This window comes from Geotrypetes seraphini, chromosome 15, assembly GCF_902459505.1.
Source record: "Geotrypetes seraphini chromosome 15, aGeoSer1.1, whole genome shotgun sequence".
In the NCBI taxonomy this organism is placed as follows: domain Eukaryota; kingdom Metazoa; phylum Chordata; class Amphibia; order Gymnophiona; family Dermophiidae; genus Geotrypetes; species Geotrypetes seraphini.
The window spans coordinates 67,263,686-67,281,435 of record NC_047098.1 but is presented as its reverse complement, the minus strand read 5'-3'; the positions used below and the strand labels follow the sequence as shown (position 1 = coordinate 67,281,435).

The window sequence follows — 17,750 nt, the reverse complement described above, 5'->3', positions numbered from 1 at the left end:
AACTCTGCCATCATCTGGGGGAAGTGAAGAGGGGATAGAAGGTGGGGGTACTTTGGGTAGAGAGTTGAGTGTGGCAAAGAGATGGCAAGGGTTGGCACTAAGAGAGTTGTTAAATGGTTGTAGTATTCTTGTTTGGCAAGCAACAAGATAGATTGGAAGGATGTCAGCATGAACCTGAAATGTATGTATGAACTTGGCATGTGTCTGGAATTTTAGTCAAAGACGTTCAGCAGCTCAGGCACAGGAGCGCAGGTAACAGATGTTGGGGGTCAACAAGAGCTAGGGTTTAGCACATCTTACAGGACGTAAAATGGGAGGGGTGAGGGTATCAATAGAAGAAGAGAGAATGGAGTTATAGGAGAGGACAGCTTCATTAATAGATTTGTGTGACATATTAGTTGAAAGGAGGGATGAGATAGTGGTGGAGAGCGCCGTTAGGGTCAATAACCTGAAGGTTCCTAAATGTATGAGTAGTGACAGGCCAGTTTTAGGCGGAAGGGGGATGAATTGTGAAGGTTAGCAGATGATGGTCAGAGATGGGAAAAGTTGAGGTGCAGAATTTGGTGATAGAGCAGTCTGAAGAGAGAATGAGGTCAAGTAGCCTTTTTGGTGCATAGAATACAGCTGGAGACTGTATGAGGATGTTAGCGTTAGAAACCTGGATTTATAGGAGTCAGAAGGGTCATCAGCATGGATGCTGAAGTCATTGAGGATGAGGGATGGAGATGAGGATTCAAGAAAGAAGGAGAGCCAGGAGTCAAAGTCAGTGAGGAAGGAGAAGGACTTATTAGGGGGTTAACAAATGACTGCTACTCTGAGAGGTAGAGTGAATAGACAGATGGAGTGAACTTCAAAGGACGGAGAACAGTGAGATTGAGGCAGAAGAAGGGATTGACATTTATAAGATGTACAAGATATATTTTATAAATTGCAACTACATGTCAGACATGTGAAGGGGCATTTTCGATAGGACATCTAAATCTGAGTTTGGATGTTTTATGGACGACACACAAAATTCCAGTACCGAACATGACCATTTTCAAAACTGCTAAATGTCTATCTTGTTTTTTTGAAAATGGTCATTTTTCAGATTTGTGTCTATCTTTTTAAACCATCTTAAAAAAAAAAAAAATAATCCAAAAGAAAAATGCACAAAACAAGTCATTGGGATGTAGGAAAGGCCAACATTTGAGTAGACTGGCCACATAGACATCCCAGCAGAGCAGTCAGGAGTGGTTAGTACTGGTATTCAGTGGCAATCTCTGGTTAAGTGCTGCTGAGTATCAGCAGATAGGCACAAGCAATTTAACTGGGCAAAAGGCTCTCCAACCTTGTTAAGTCGCTTAGAATATTGACCCCCTTACGGGGCACTGCAGTGAACTGTACATAGAAGGTCCCAGGAAGACACCTCATCTTAATCCCCTTATATTGTATGGTGAGCCTTCCAAATACCTACTGGACCCAACTGTATAGCACATCAATAGCCCTTATGCCTGCAGGTGTCACCTATATGATAGTACAATAGGTTTGGAGTTGGTTTTGGAGGGCTCACACCTTCCACCCCAAATGTAGAAGAGTAGTATATGGGCCTGGGTCCTTCTCTGCAGTCCACTATACTACCTACCAAGTTACTCCAGAATCCTACTTGCTGCTCCACTAGGACTGGTCATAACATCTGAAGCTGGAGGGGGGGATGTGGGTTTGTTGGGTCAGGACCGCTGCTGCTGCTGCGTTGGGGGCTGGAAAGAGAACAATTTTTTTTTTGCCAGTGATTTTTTTTTGGTGCCAGTTGCATGAATACCGGTTAACCAGGATTCTACTGTATTTCTGGTTGATGTTTTGCAATATGAGAAAAATATTTGCTTTGTATGACGGCTTTGACTTATTTTGGGAATTAGGAATTATTTTGATCATTATCAATTTTGTTTATTAGTTCAATCTTTGTCTTTATCACTAATAGATTATTGCAATATTACTTTTTCAGGATTGTCTTAAAATAATACTGTGCAAAATGCAAACATTGCAAAACACAGCTATTAGGCTGATATTTGTATTGAAAAAAATTGACAGAATTACACCATATATGTTAAAGCTTCATTGGCTCCCTGTTGAAGCCAGTATTCAGTTCAAGTTTTTCTGTATGGTGTTTAACATGCATCAAGGGAAGGTACCATCTTATATGCCCCCGTTGTTGTGTTCAGATACAACATTATATGGTCTGAGATAATTCTCACCCTTTCGATTTCCGGAGGTAAGAGAGTTAAAATATACCAAAATGTTCACTTCTGTTTTAGCCTATCAAGCTGCCAAACTCTGGAGAATCTTGCAAGATCAAATTAGTTCAATGAGTGATTATAAGAGCTTTAGAAAAGCCTTGAAAACTCATTTGTTTAAGGAATATATTTTGAAAAAGTTGTAATTTTTGAAATGTTTTCATTGTATTGATTATTGTCTTTGTTAACTGCTTTGAACTTCTTTTGAGGTATTTGCAGTATACAAATAAAAATTATATTGTATTGTATTATTTAAAACGACATGGTAATTTAATCATGCTCATAAAACATGGTGCGACCTCACCTTGAATATTACTTTCAATTCTGGTCGCCATATCTCAAAAAAGATATTGCCGAATTAGAAAAAGGTTCAAAGAAGAGCAACCAAAATGATAAAGCAGATGTATCTTTTCTCACACGAGGAAAGGCTAAAGAGGTTAAGGCTCTTCAGTTTGAAAAAGAGAAGGCTGAGGGAAGATATGATTGAGGTCTACAAAATTCTGAGTGGTACAGGACGGGTAAAAGTAAATCAATTTTTTTACTATATCGAAAAGTACAAAGACTAGGGGACACTCAATGAAGTTACATGGAAATACTTTTAAACCCAATAGGAGGATTGTGCGGGCTGGAGGGTGGACTAATTTGAAGAATGGTTTATTTTATTGATCAAACTCCATATTACATTTATGCTGTTGAAGCTATATCGTTGGTTTGGTATTATGTTATAGGCTCGCTAATAAAATAGATTTCAAACTAAAACAAATGGAGGGAATATTTTTCACTCGGCAAATAGCCAAAAGTCATAACATAACTTAGAACTAAACATAAACAAGACGAAGATCATGAGCATGGAAAATGATGAAGATTTTGAAATTGAAGGTGACAGAATAGTAGTTGTAAAGGGAGAAGAGTGAGAAGGAGAGGGAGGGTGGAGAGGTGCTGGCACCCCCACCAAGACAGCACCCAGGGTGGTCCACCCCCCCACCCCTCTTACTACGCCACTGCATTTAGCATACCTCATACCCCCTATTTGCATATAAATGGTAACATTTATGAGCACTGTGCCTAAACTCCACTCAGACCCTGTCCAGGTGCACATCAATCAGCAAAGTACATGCCGTCAAGTCATGTGACATAATTTTCCGCTACTTGGTATTATATAACAGCGTTTCCCAACTTCTTCCAGCCTAGTACTCCCTAATTTCAACTGAGTACCCCTGAGCTCCAAGCAGCAGAGGTTTTGAAATGGAAATTTTATTGTTAAACACTAACTAACTAGGCAACACACTTATCAAATATAGGTCACTGCAACTGGCGCACAGACCAAGACATTTAGCATGATCTGTTATATTTCAGTTTCATATCCCCTTGACAGGTGGTGTGTCATTCTTACAAAATGAATGAAAATAAACAGCGACACTTAGATGGGGCCTATGTATAAGAACAGGAGAAAAAGAAGTTTTCCGCAGAAGTTGTCATTATGACCAATCCAGTTTCAAATTTTCCCTGGGAAAATGAAACATGAAATCTGATTGGTCACTATGGACAACTTCTTACACACACATCCTACTTGCCCTCAGCCATTCTTCCCTTCTCTCTCTCACACACACACACACCTACCTGCCCTCAACCACAGCAAAGTGGCTAAGGACAAGTGTGTGTGTGTATGAGAGAGAGAAACGGGCAGAATGTCTGAGGGCAAAGGAAATGTTATATGTAAGAACTTGCCCTTAGTGACCAATCAGATTTCATGTTTCATTTTTCCAGACAAAAAAATGAATATCTGCATACCTGCCCCGCGCACCCAATGAATGCACCTAAAATTGGGCTTAGTGTATATTTGAGCCTGTGTATGAGTTTATATGTTTAGGTTATTCTGTGATTTTGTGATGTATGTTTGTTTGGGGGTTTTTTAGATTCATATATTTCTTGGGTGTGTTGAAACTCAACTAATGTGGTGGGTAATAGCAAACAGGGGGGAAAGGCATAGCACGAAACACAGAAAATTCAATAAAATAAATTACAAATTCAAGGGGGAGAAGGAGCAAAATTGACTGAAGAAGGTGTTTGTTCCTTCCTTAGCATCAGTCCTCAGTAAAAGGTGAAAAAGAATTCCAAGATATACAAGGGAGCAGGACAGAATCTGCTGAAACCCGTGAGTTATAACCAACTTCCAGCGCACTGCACATAGCACAGTAAGGAGTGTGGAGTGCTTTGGCACTTAGTCATGTCTGAAGAATTTAGATGCTTGTCTTGGATGTATTTGGATGGAGCTTTGCAAAGTCCTTTAATCAGTCAGGCTCGGGCTCTGTAAATACCACATACCTGAGGCACCCAGTGCCCATCCTCGTTGAGAAATGCTAACCCCAGAGCTTGCCCTGTGCTGGGCAGAGGACAGCACCTGTCAATGATGATTTATCATAAATACACAAAAACTAGCTGAAGGACACTTAGTCACAAATATACGCCAAATCAAAAGCAATGTCCCCCAAATTATCAAATATTATAAGCATCAACTCCTGATTTTATGCAAGGTCATTGACCTGGAATCATTCTGTTAAAGCTGGTTGCTTACTTCTATTCCCCATTATGGCTGGAAAGGAAGGTACAGGGGGCCTCAAATACTGTATATACTCGAACATAAGTCGATCCGAACATAAGTCGAGACCTTCATTTTTCTCCCAAAAAGGAGGAAAAATGGTTGACTCGAATACAAGTTGGGCAGCTTAATATTCAAGTGCCCTACCCTGCCAGGATCTGCACCCAGTGCCCCTCCCACCCCTGTCAGGCTCTACACCCAGCTCCCTCCCTGCCAGGCACTGCACAAAGCCTCCTTCCCTCCCTCCCAGGCTCGCCACCCGTCCCCCCTCCCTGCCCTGTACATTGTACTTCCTCTGCCGCTGGAATGCCAGGTGATCCAGAGGTGTAACAGGCAGGAGCAAATTTTCCGTGCTCCTGCCCTGCTGCTAATCCAGTTGGTCGCTGCCGCAAGTTCCAGCTTCAGCCGCTGAGCGGTACCAAGCAGGAACACGCTTTGGCACTGCTGGTTGGTGCTAAGTGACTTCCTGAATGGCTCCCGCAAATTCTCGAGGGGGGACAGGGTGCAGAGCCTGGTGGCCAGGCAAAGGCCTGTAATAAGTCTGGGAGGGGGGCGGGTGTATGCTGGTCGCTGGTCTGAATATAAACCAGGACCTCCATTTTCGGGCCAATTTTTTGGCCCCAAAATCCCGGTTTATATTTGAGCATATATGGTACTTTAAAAAAAAATTAAAAAACAACAACTTTATTTTTAGTATAATTTTGCTTTTACACACTTTTCAATTGCTTACAAATGTAAAGAGAAAAAAAAAGGAGAGAGTGGCTTGTTACACGTTGATCTAGCAAATTGTACAAAGTCTTTGTTTTATCATTTACATCAGAGATAAATAACTGATATCTTTGAGCTGATAAATTAGGTTCAAAGTTAGTGAAAATCCAGTGGGAGAAAAGAAATAGCTTTTTTTTTCAAGAGTGCTTTCTGCATTTGAAATCTTTAGGTCTTGTAAACAGAGGAGCCACACAACCTGTAAATAGACTGTTTTTTTTCTGCATCTATCAGTTACTTTAACTATTCTGTGGGAATAACAAATGAGTGTCTTGTGTCTCAGTTGTGCAAGCATTTGGCATTAGCCTGGGAGATCATTTCCCCACTATAGACATAATCCATGTCCCTCATTTATGCAACAAATGGAGCTGAGATTAGAAAGAAATATTTTGAGATTTTTCTATTTTTGTGCTTCTTAATTTGATGTTAAGGTGAAACATTTGCTTAAGTTTAGAAAGGAATGTGGATAAGTGGTAAAAAGACAGTAAAGTGTCTGGACTTTCTGGCAGAAAAGACTTATGGATTTAATTCTATCTCACTGGCAGTCATCTGGTCATGTATTCCAGCTTGGAGTGAACTTCCAAACTAAATAACTGCAAAGTTCAGCAGATGGGCTTTGCTCCCTGCAAGCATATGTACTCAGCAGAACAGGAATGACCAATGTGACAGCTGCTAAAAATCTACTAAACATAAGGATACAAGAGTTGCCATACTGGGATAGACCAGTATCCTGTTTCCAATTGTGACCAACCCAGGTCACAACTACCTGGCATGATCCCAAGGGATATAGCAGATTTTATGCTGCTTATCCTAGGAATTCCCCCAAGCCGTGGATTTCCCAAAGCCATCTCAGTAATGACCTATCCAAACCTTTTTTAAACCCTGCTAAGCTAATAAGAACAGAAAAATTGCCATACTGGGACAGACTGAAGGTCTATCAAGCCTAATATCCTGGCCAGATTCTCAAATCTTTAACGCAGTCGCTAACTAGTTTCCGACAGTTTAGCCTGCACGCATTTTACTGGCAGATTATCAAAACAGCTTATCTCAGAATTTAGCGAGCTTTATAGCAGTCGCCAACATTGCCATGCAAATAGGCTCTTCAATATTGAAATTAGTACTCTGGTGGATTCTTAAAACTTGCTGAGCCATTCTCCAAGAGTGATATCGGCTTTTGGCGACAAAAATCTGTGACTTGTCCAGGGGTGCTGGTACAGTGACAACACTGTTTAAAACTCCAGCAGTGGGAGAGATGCCCATTCTCTCATGCCAAGTGACCCCTCCAGTAGTGGGAGAGATTCCCATTCTCACTCACCACAAATAGCACCCCCCCTGCAGTGGGAGAGATGCTCACTCTCTCCTGCCACCAAATAACCCCTCCCCCAATGGCAGAAGAGATACCCATTCTCTCCCACTGCCATGCAACACTCCCTCCCTGTGCCCACAACGACCGGCACCCTCTCCCCCTTATCTTGATTTAGATGGCTGACCAGAGGGATGCCTACTCCCTCCTGCCAGCTGGCATTATGTCTTTGAGCCAATCACAGCCTTAGATCCCTCCCCAGATGCAAGGCGAGGAGTCTAAGACCCTGATTGGCCTGGATGCCTAAGGCCCACCCATAGGAGGGGCATTAAATGGCCTAGGCCAATCAGAGCCAGGAAGCACCAGAGAGGGGAAGACCCATTTTGAAGAGGCGGATATTTTGAAGAGGCGGCCCATTTTGAGTAGGCATCCCTCCAGTCAGCCATATAAATCAAGGAAAGGGGGAGAGGGTGATGGTTATTGGCGGCACGGGGAGGGGGAGGGGGTGTTGCGTGGCAGAGAGTAGACATCTCTCCCACTGTTGTTGGGGTTTTTTTTGCATTTATTCTGCACTATCACCAGCGATGAGCATATCCAAATTTAGCAAGTCTTCGCTACTCTCTGCCAACCTCATTTGCATGAGCGTTTTTTGGAGAATGACTCACTTTTTTAAAAATGCCACCAAAATGGCTGCGATAGCAGCCTGTTGTTTTTTAACATGGATTTTTGAGAATCTAGGCCTGAGTAGTCAAATAATGATACCAAGCACAGAATTGCCATGTGATCAGTCTCACCCAGCCTGCGTTGCTGAGTATGTAATGTCTAAACAATGCAGATTACCAACAATATGACTCACACACTTAAACATAAGATGATCTTGTCCATGGACTGGAGGACGGCCCATTGTCTTATCAGGTATCATTGATGCCACCTGGATCATGACTGAAGCACTATGATGCTGCAGTGTCACCAGTGCAAGGAAAAAAATTTTCAGAATGTCCTCCGATTCTCAGGGACGGTACACCGTCAATAGCGCGGACAATTGCGCCCTGACAATTCTACTCCATCAAATGCGCGCATCGACAAGTGCACGCATAAAGGGAGCAAGGTTTTCAGGGGGAAATTGAAAGTGTAATGGGGGGGGGGGGAATTAGCGGTAATGTTGAAATTGAGATCGCGTCGGCATCCACCGAATGAGAGCGCGATTGTACTGGGGGGGCTCCCCATGCACATCCCCCCCTGAGTGGAAGAGCCAGGCTTTGGGAAGAAAGTACAACTTTTAAGTGTACTGGAGGGGTTCCCCCCACACACCCCTAAACGGGAGCGCGTGCGCGCAAATGTAGGGGCGTGATTATCGGCAGGCCAATGTCCGGCACACTTTTGATGGGTCATCCTCAGGGTCATGAAAAGGAGAGAGCCAGAAAAGTGTCTGGAGTGGGCCAAGCCAGGCAGCTGCACATGATGAATCAAGACTGGCAAGTTGAGTAACATAGCAGATGGCAGCAGAATGTCCATCCAGTCTGCCCAACCTGATTCAATCTAAAAAAAATTTTTTTTAGCTATTTCTGGGCAAGAATCCAAAGCTCTGCCTGGTACTGTGCTTAGGTACCAACTACTGACGTCTCCGTCAAAGCTCACTCCAGCCCATCTACACCATACCAGCCATTGAAGCCTTCCCCAGCAATGGTTATGGTTATGGTTTATTAATTTTGTTATACTACTCGTTCATTTTACTGGTCCAAGCGGTTTACATGATACAATCAAATAAAAATTTAAAAAAGAACTCCATTATTAGATAGAATAAACGTAAATCACCCTTCGCACAAAAGTTCAGTCAGAATTCCAACCGCTAACCAGTGTGTTCAGACCCTGGAGGGAGCAAAGCTTAAAGAGGACAACCAGAAAAAGTACAAAGGGTCCCAGGAGTGAGACCACTGCATCAAAACCACCCTGCTCACCACTGAGCCTGAAACCTACAAACCTCCTTGAGATCCCCATTGTTATTGTCCCTCTTGCATCCAGCCTAGGGAGAGCTACTGATCAGCTGCTTTACCAAAATTGAAATGTTTGGCATAGGCCACCTGCTGTCCCCCAGACTATAGTGCTGCAAAGCATTGATAAAGTAGAAGCTGATGGGAAGGCAGAAGCATGAGATGCAAGCAGAATGGCATCTGTGGCATGGCTTCTGTCTTTAGATGCTTTTTGAGGAGGGGAAAAAATGATACTGGTCTACTGGCATCAACCAATCTTGTTGAATATGTGTGTCTAATAGCATGATATTAGGAGTACCTATGGACTGGAGCATCTACAGTCCTAACATAGACCTCATGCCTACCAAGAGATACAAAGAGGAGAAGTCAGGGGGGGCTGGGATCTCATCCTCAGAGCTCTATGAGGTCCTCTGGTAGGATCGACTTGATTACTATACCTGTTCTACCTGAACTGCTAAAAGATCCCTGGATAGAATCAGGCAGAGGTGAGAAGAAACTTCCTAGATGGAGTTGAGCCAATCAGCTCATAAAGAAACTCAAACAGCACTTTGGAAAGTATGGATCCATATGTTACCCTGCCTGTGATGTGTGTGATGGAAGCTAAAAGGGCTTTCATCTTTCAGCAGCCAACTTATCTGCATGTGCTGACTATTTCTTATACACTAGTTAGAACTCTTGGGTCATTTCAAGACAATAGATTAGTTCTTCTTTCAGAAAAAAAAAAAAAGGGAAATGGGAATCGACCAGAAATAAAGCCTTTTATTTTGTAGCACCACAACTATGGAATCAAATTCCACGGGAACTAAGAATGGAGGCAAATGAGGCAAATGCTAAGGCATTCAAGACTATGTTGAAATCTTTTTTATTCTGAGAAGGATTTGGGGAAAATTCCTTTTTGGCAGAAGCAGTTCATACATATTAGTTTTTGATGGAAACAGGTCTTTTAATCGGGATCCTGCAGATATGAAATTAAGATAAGGGACTTTCTTTTTAAAGAGAGTTGGGCTAGTTAATGTGTATGTATCTTTGTTTTGAATTTAGTTTAGGTCTTTCCTATTTTTAACTGGAGTTCTTTTCCTTATATACTTTTTAAATTTGTAAATCGCTTGGATCTGTCGGAACAAGCGGTATAACAAGTTTTAATAAACATAAAACATGCTTGAATACAAGATGAGATTTGTCATCAAATGAAGCCTGAACCAATCAAGCCAGATGACTCTGTCAAGGACACCATTGGGAATGTCCTCCCAAGGGAGGTTGTGCAGATAAGAACTGGTGACAAAATTCAAGAATGCAAGGGATAAACACAGAGAAACACTATATAGAAAAGATGGAATCCAGTTAAATCTATACTTAGATAGCCTCATAACTGGAATGTGCTTTGATGGCAGCTTCAGGGGTCAGGAAGCAAGAGCAATGCTGAGCAGATTTCTACAGTCTAGGTTTCATCAATGGCAAAACTAGATCAGGATCAAGACTGGAGTGGCCTTTGATGGTAACTCCCAACGGCTGGGAAGTAAGATTGGGTAGGGCAGACTTCTACCAATGACCTGGGCAGACTGGATGGACTGTAAAGGGGATGGGACTTGATACACTGCCTTTTCTGTTGGTTTACATATTTTAGATAGGTATTCTGTAAATACTCTTATATCAACCACCATGAACTGGTGATTATGTAAATTAGTCTTACCTCAATAACTGTGCTATGTAAGCAAGGGAGACATTCACCACCCACATGAACATTAGCAAAGCTCTCCTCTCCCAAATCTCCCTTTGATTATGGACCTATTTCCATGTCACTCTCTTGATTTTCCTCTCCCCCCCCTAAATTCTCCCTTGGATTATGGACCTATTTCCATGTCATTCTCTTGATTTTCCTCTTCTCCTACTTCCATAGAATTTTCATATTCCTCACTAGGGGATTCCCAGGTCATTTCCTCCTCTTCCAGGTTGACACCTTCTTCAACCATTTCTTTAGCTAAGGACCTAAACTTCCTGTGTTTAGTCTGTACGCATCAAACTTTATGGGAACAGGAATACTTATGAGGAGGTGATACCTTCCCTGGGTAACATGGTTTTTGAGATCCATTTGGTCCTACAGAAGGTGTACAAGATAGGGGCTCAGGAAAGTTTGTAGTCAAAAGGATGAGCCTCCTCCCTTCTTTCTCCATGGGTAATTTATCCCTCTCAATACATATATAAATATTTAGGGCCCAACTGGACAAGAACAGCACTGAAGCTACAGAAAGCAAGCCCAGAGGCAGTGAAGAAATGTTCAAACTTGCCCTGAGCTGGTTCTTGATAGGCCAGTTAGGAAACGGGAACTCAGATTACCAGAAATGTATGGCTTGTAGGTAGAGGTTGCCTATAACAGTCTATTAAGGGATAAAATAGTTCCTCATGGGTGGTGGCTATCTTCCAAGATGAAAATCACAAGTTCAAAGTCAGCTTGTTTTACACCCTCTGCTTGGTGGGGTGATGGTACTACAACTTAAGAAAACTGATGTTAGCAAGTCAAGGCCGATAATACACTTCTCCCTCTGTATTCGCTGTGATAGGGGATTAACAGAAAAAGCGAATACAGAAAAATCGTGAATAACTTTTTCATATGTTATTCGCTGTTTTCTATTAAAAACCATTGTGAATATGGTGAAACCACAAATAACATGGTGGCCTGTTCCTGAAGGAGAGGCAAAACACATTAAAGAAAGTGTTGGGAATCAGCGATTTTCTCTGTAAATGCTTGGAATCAGCGATTTATCAATGCAAGCTGATGTAATTTGGGGGGAGGAGTCAGCAAGCTAAAAACCGCGAATAATCAAAACCGCGATTGCTGAAACCGCAAATACAGAGGGAGAAGTGTAGTTTCAAGTTTCTTAAAAGATTTTTTAAACCACTTAATCAGGTTTCAAAGCGGTATACAATATAAAATTACTAAACTAAACTAAACTAAACCTTAGGTTTGTATACCGCACCATCTCCGCAAGCGCAGAGCTCGGCACGGTTTACAGAGGGTGAGAGGAAAGGAACTACAAAGGGATATAGGAGAGGGACTGAGAAGATAGAGAGGGAACAGGGTACTAGATAACGGGAGGAGATTAGATTTTTGAAAAGAGCCAAGTTTTCAAGTGTTTGCGGAAGGATTGGAGGGAGCTAGAATCATATTAAAACAGGGGATACTGGATAAAATCCACGTGTCATAATAAAGCACTGATAAGACGTATGGACCTACTTCAAACAATAGGAAAGTGGGGAAGAACTACAATCGTTAAAGAAGAGTGCAACTTAAAGGGAAAGTACAATAGGTTAGGGTAAAAAGTAACAATTTAATTTAATTTTGTCCTTAAGTAAAACTCAACATCAAACAGGAAAGTTAACATTAAAAATATGTTTATTATTATATTAAAGAAGTTATAATTCTTATTCAGCCAAACAAATGTCAATTTATGCATTCTATTTCCAAGGTTTCAGCATTCTGACACTAAATAACAATCACTGAAACAGTTTCAGATAAGTATAACTCTATAAACATTGACATCCTTCTCACTAAATTATCTCAGTTAATACACTTTTTATCAAGAATATGACACTTTGTGTTCTTTTAGGTCCAAGTGCCTTGTCACAGGTCTCTCTCTAATCTTTCCCTTATGTCTCTGCGTCTAGACCTAAGTGTACACACCTTCCAAATACTTCCTAAGTCCTTTTCAGTCCAATTAACTGTTTATATGAAGCTTTCTTTTTGTTGGCTGACTTTCTTAGACACCTCAGTCTTCTGGATCATCTCCTTTTCTCTGCTACTCTGGCTTTAACACAGTGGTTCTCAACCTTCCTAATGCCACGACCCTTTATTATTTTCATTGCTACATCATAATTGTAATTTTGCTACTGTTATGAATCTTAATGTAAATATCTGATATGCAGGATGTATTTTCATTGTTACAAATTGAACATAATTAAAACATAGTGATTAATCACAAAAACAATATGTAATTATATATTGTGAAATATTTATTTCTAATTACAAATAAATGTATGTGGGCGTATCTGCATGTGGGCGGACCCACCTGGAGACGGATAGAGGAGCGGTATCTCAGTTCCTAAGACCAGTGCTCTTCAACCTTTTGACACCTATGGACCGGCAGAAATAAAATAATTATTTTGTGGACCGGCACCAATCCGCGGACCGGCAGTTGAAGAACACTGGGCTAAGTTGTGCCCATCTCCACTCAATCTCCACCTCAGACCCCGCCCCCATAATAGTACTAATTGTAACACCATTTTTTCCATTCATTTTTCATATATACACACATACAATATAATCGTATTAACAACACATAATGGTTAACCACAAAATTAAAATACACAAAGTACACTTTATGCTTTTTAACATTCATTCCTACCAGAAAACAGATAACTCCATGCAAATGCAGGACCAAAAACTAAAAGTACTAATATTTACAAACAAACCCTAAGATGCAAGACTCTGCAAGCAGTACAACCCCAGAGGAAAAGAAACAAATGCATTTCTCCTGAACAGACAAATCAATCACGAAATTAAAAAAAAAGACAAATCAATCACTAAATTAAAAAAAAAGACAAATCAATCACTAAATTAAAAAAAATATAAAAGCATTCCCCTTACCGTTGTTGTCTCCCTCCCTCCATGTGCCTTACCTTCTGGCCTGCCCCCCGGTATTATCTTTGGGCCAGTCCACTGTGCAATCAACGCAGTGTCTTCAGGCCGGCTCCCCGAGTGCTGCATTGCAGAAAGCTGTGGGCAGGGGCTCCTCACACGCATCCCATGCCTCATCTGGAAGCCTTCCCTCTGACATTGCGACATCAGAGAGAAGGCTTCCAGTTCAGGCGCAGGCCGCGCGTAGGAGCCTTTTCCCATGGCTTTGTGCAATGCAGCACTCAGGGAGCCGGCCCGAAGACGCCGCGTTGATCACACCGTTGATCAGCGGCTGAAGAATGCCCGATGGACGTGCCGGCCCTGTGGACCGGCAGTTGAAGAACACTGCCTAAGACCGTTGGAAATATGTGTTTTCCGATGGTCTTAGGCGACTCATGTGAAAGGGTCATTTGACCCCCAAAGGGGTTGTGACCCACAGGTTGAGAATCACTGCTTTAATAACTTAATAAAACAACCTATCTTCCTAAATGCGTGTATACTTTTTAATGCGACCTACTTCAGCACATTCTAGCTACCATTCTTGTAAATAACTCTTGGTCCCTAATTTAAATACCCGGAATCCTTTGCTTGCATTCTGGAACTGCCAGCACACTAATACTGAAACCCTATGTGGCATAAATATGCATGAGGCAAGCCTCTTTCAATTAAAAGGAAATGCCAGAGTGAGAGGGCTTGGGATGACGTTAAGAGGTGATAGGCTCAGGAGTAATCTAAGGCAGTGTTCTTCAACCACAGGACCAGCACATGCATCAGGCCCAAAATAGTGTTCTTCAACCGCCGGTCCACAGTGCGATCGATGCAGCGTTATCTTTGAGCCAGCTCTCTCTTCCTCATTGATTCAGTGCACAAAGCCACAGGCAATGGCTCCTACGCACGTCCTGCGCCTGAACCGGAAGCCTCCTCTCTGATGTTGCAGAGGGAAGACTTCCAGATGAGGCAAGGGACGTGCAAGGAGCCGCTGCCCGCAGCTTTGTGCACTGCATCAGTGAGGAAGAGGGATCCAGCCTGAAGATAACACCAGGAGCGGCATAAAATGGCAAGCGGGAACAGGCCAGAAGATAAGTCTTAGCATAGAGGGAGGAAGACAACAAAGGTAGGGGCGAATGATTTTATTTTTGAATTTAGTGATTGAATTATGTCAATTTTGAGAATTTACATCTGCTGCCAGTGTGCTTTGTGTAGTTTAATGTTTTGGTTAACCATTATGTGTTGTTAATAAGATTATATTGTGTATCTGTGAAAAATGAATGGAAAAAATAGTGTTACAATTAGTACTAACATAGTAACATAGTAACATAGTAGATGACGGCAGATAAAGACCCGAATGGTCCATCCAGTCTGCCCAACCTGATTCAATTTAAATTTTTTTTTTTTTTTTAAATTTAATTTTTTTTTATTATTTCTTCTTAGCTATTTCTGGGCGAGAATCCAAAGCTTTACCCGGTACTGTGCTTGAGTTCCAACTGCCAAAATCTCTGTTAAGACTTACTCCAGCCCATCTACACCCTCCCAGCCATTGAAGCCCTCCCCAGCCCATCCTCCACCAAACGGCCATATACAGACACAGACCGTGCAAGTCTGTATATGGCCGTTTGGTGGAGGATGGGCTGGGGAGGGCTTCAATGGCTGGGAGGGTGTAGATGGGCTGGAGTAAGTCTTAACAGAGATTTTGGCAGTTGGAACTCAAGCACAGTACCGGGTAAAGCTTTGGATTCTCGCCCTACTATTATGGGGGCAGGGTCTGGGGTGGAGATTGGGTAGAGATGGGCGGGGTCTGGCCCACGACTTAGCCCAGTGTTCTTCAACCGCCGGTCCACAGACCGATGCCGGTCCACAAAATAATTCTTTCATTTCTGCCAGTCCATATTTCTGCTGGTCCATAGGTGTAAAAAAGGTTGAAGAACACTGATCTAAGGAAATACTTTTCTACAGAAAGGCTGGTAGATGCATGGAATAGTCTGCCGGTAGAGATGGTGGAAACAAAGACTATGTCTGAGTTCAAGAAAGCTTGAGACAGGCACATGAGATCTCTTAAGGAGAGGAGGAGATAGTGGATGTTGCAGACGGGCAGACTGCATGGGCCATTTGGCCTTTATTTGCCATCATTTCTATGTTAAGTTCCATGTCTCCTCTTTTATGTCTGCCCTATTCTTTCTGATATGTGATGGGATGCATTGAACTGTGTCCATAATGGAAACAGCTGCATAAACTTATTTGCGGTCACTTATTTTGTATTTGGTGAGGTTCTGTCTGAGTTCTGTGTATACAAGGCTGAGATGCAGTAGAAAATCCTGTTTATGTTTTCCCAGAAAGAGATGGGTAGCTATTTTAGGGGCTGGTGTAATAGTTTCAGTGATGCCATTTTATAAGCTCCATGGCTGGTAAAAGGGGTGTGGCTACTGTAGAGGCGGAGCCTAGATAGTGACCCAGCCCTTAAGGTTATTCAGACAAAAAAAAATCACTAATGTGAACCTTCTTAGCACAGGACCTGAAGGAGAAATGCTAGAAATTTCCTTATATTCCAGGCAAGTTAGAAAATGGCCTTTGTTTTGCACGTTAAGCCCATTTTCTGCTGCAGTTTAGTACACATAATCCTAAATCTGAATTTCTATCATAATATAATCTTTCAATATAGGCACAAATATTTAAATTTTACGTGATATTTTACGGAAAGCCAATTTGGTTCTTGTGAAGTGGGTAGAACATGTTCATACTGTTTTATTGCAATTACAATGATATTGTACGCACAAGAAGAACCATTTGAAAATGTTCAGACTTTGCTTTCATAACTTACGGAAAGCAGCATAAACAACATTCTCAGAGGCCCTTTTGGCGCCGCCGTCCGGGCATCTCCCCTTCCCCTCACCTTCGAGGCCGCCTTTCCGAAGCCCAGTTTCCTTTCCCAGCGGGGCCTCAGCGCAACGGCCGTTTTCAAAAGTGGCGCCAAGTTTCCCTCTCCCCGAAGCTTCCTGTTTCCGACTGGGCGGATCGCGTCACAGGGAAAGCTTCGACTCGGGCAGCCACGCGCCACTTCTGCCAACGGCCGTTGCGCTGAGGCCCCGCCCGGAAAAGGAAACTGGGATTGGGAAAGGCGGCCTCGAAGGTGAGGGGAAGGGGAAGAGGTTGAGTGGCGCTGGAGCTTTATTATGTCCCATCAGGTGCGTGTGGGAAAGTAGCAGCGGTGGTAAGGGGGCAAGATACTGATGGAATTGGGGTGGGGGAGAAAGAGAAGGAGGGGCAAGATACTGATGGAATTGGGGTGGAGGGAGAAGGAGGGGGCAAGATACTCAATGGAATTGAGGTGGAAGGAGATGGGGCAGATGGTGGAAGTGGAGTAAATGGAGAGAAAAGAGGGCAGACATTGGATGTCATTGGACAGGGGAGAGCAGATTCTGAATGGAAGTGGAGAAAGAGGGCATTTACTGGATGGCAGGAGTGGATAAAGAAAAAAGGCAACATGTTGGATGGGGGGAAGAGTTAGTGAATACTGGAGGTAGACACAGTGAAAAGAGACAAATTGAGGATTGGATGGATAGTAAAAAAGAATTTAATCTAGACGGAGGCAGAAAATAAATTGAGAAGGAAGGCCAAGGAAAAAAATGAAAGGAAAGAGAGACAGGAGGAAGGAGACAGAGATACCAGATCTGAGGGGAGGAAATGAGAAGAGAGAGACACTAAAAACCACAGGTAGGGGAGGAGATAGACCATGCCAGACCATGGGAGGTATGGCGGGAAGAAGATGGATGCCAGACCAGTTTTTTTGGGGGGAGGGAGAAAAGGAGACAGAGATTCCATGGGGGAGCGGAGGAAAGAGCATGAATGCCAGACCAATGTTGGGGGGGGGGGGGCGAGATAGGAGGAGGAGGCAACAGTTTCTGGAAGGGGCATAGAAAGAGCAGATGCCATACAGAAAAGACAGAGAGAGGGCAGACAGTGGATGAAAAGAAGAGAATGACGAGATGAGGAAAGCAGAAACTAAACAACAAAAGGTAGAAAAACAATCTCTTTATATTTTTTGCCTTAGGATAAAGTACTATTGTAGCTGTGTTGATAAAAGTTTATAAACAGAAATGGAAATAAGGTGATCCTTTTATTGGACTAATTTTAATGCAATTTTGACTAGCTT

At 42.5% G+C, this 17,750-nt stretch overlaps 1 protein-coding gene across 2 annotated transcripts in view; it reads right to left on the bottom strand.

Annotated features, from left to right (window-relative positions):
- The window catches only part of METTL27 (methyltransferase like 27), a 266,987-nt gene extending 250,490 nt beyond the window's left edge, over positions 1-16,497 (bottom strand). For both annotated transcript variants that reach the window (XM_033922206.1, XM_033922207.1), the window contains exon 1: positions 16,419-16,497. The gene's annotated coding sequence lies outside the window, so the exon portion shown is untranslated. The remainder of the gene's footprint in view (positions 1-16,418) is intronic.
- Between the last annotated feature and the right edge of the window lie 1,253 nt (positions 16,498-17,750).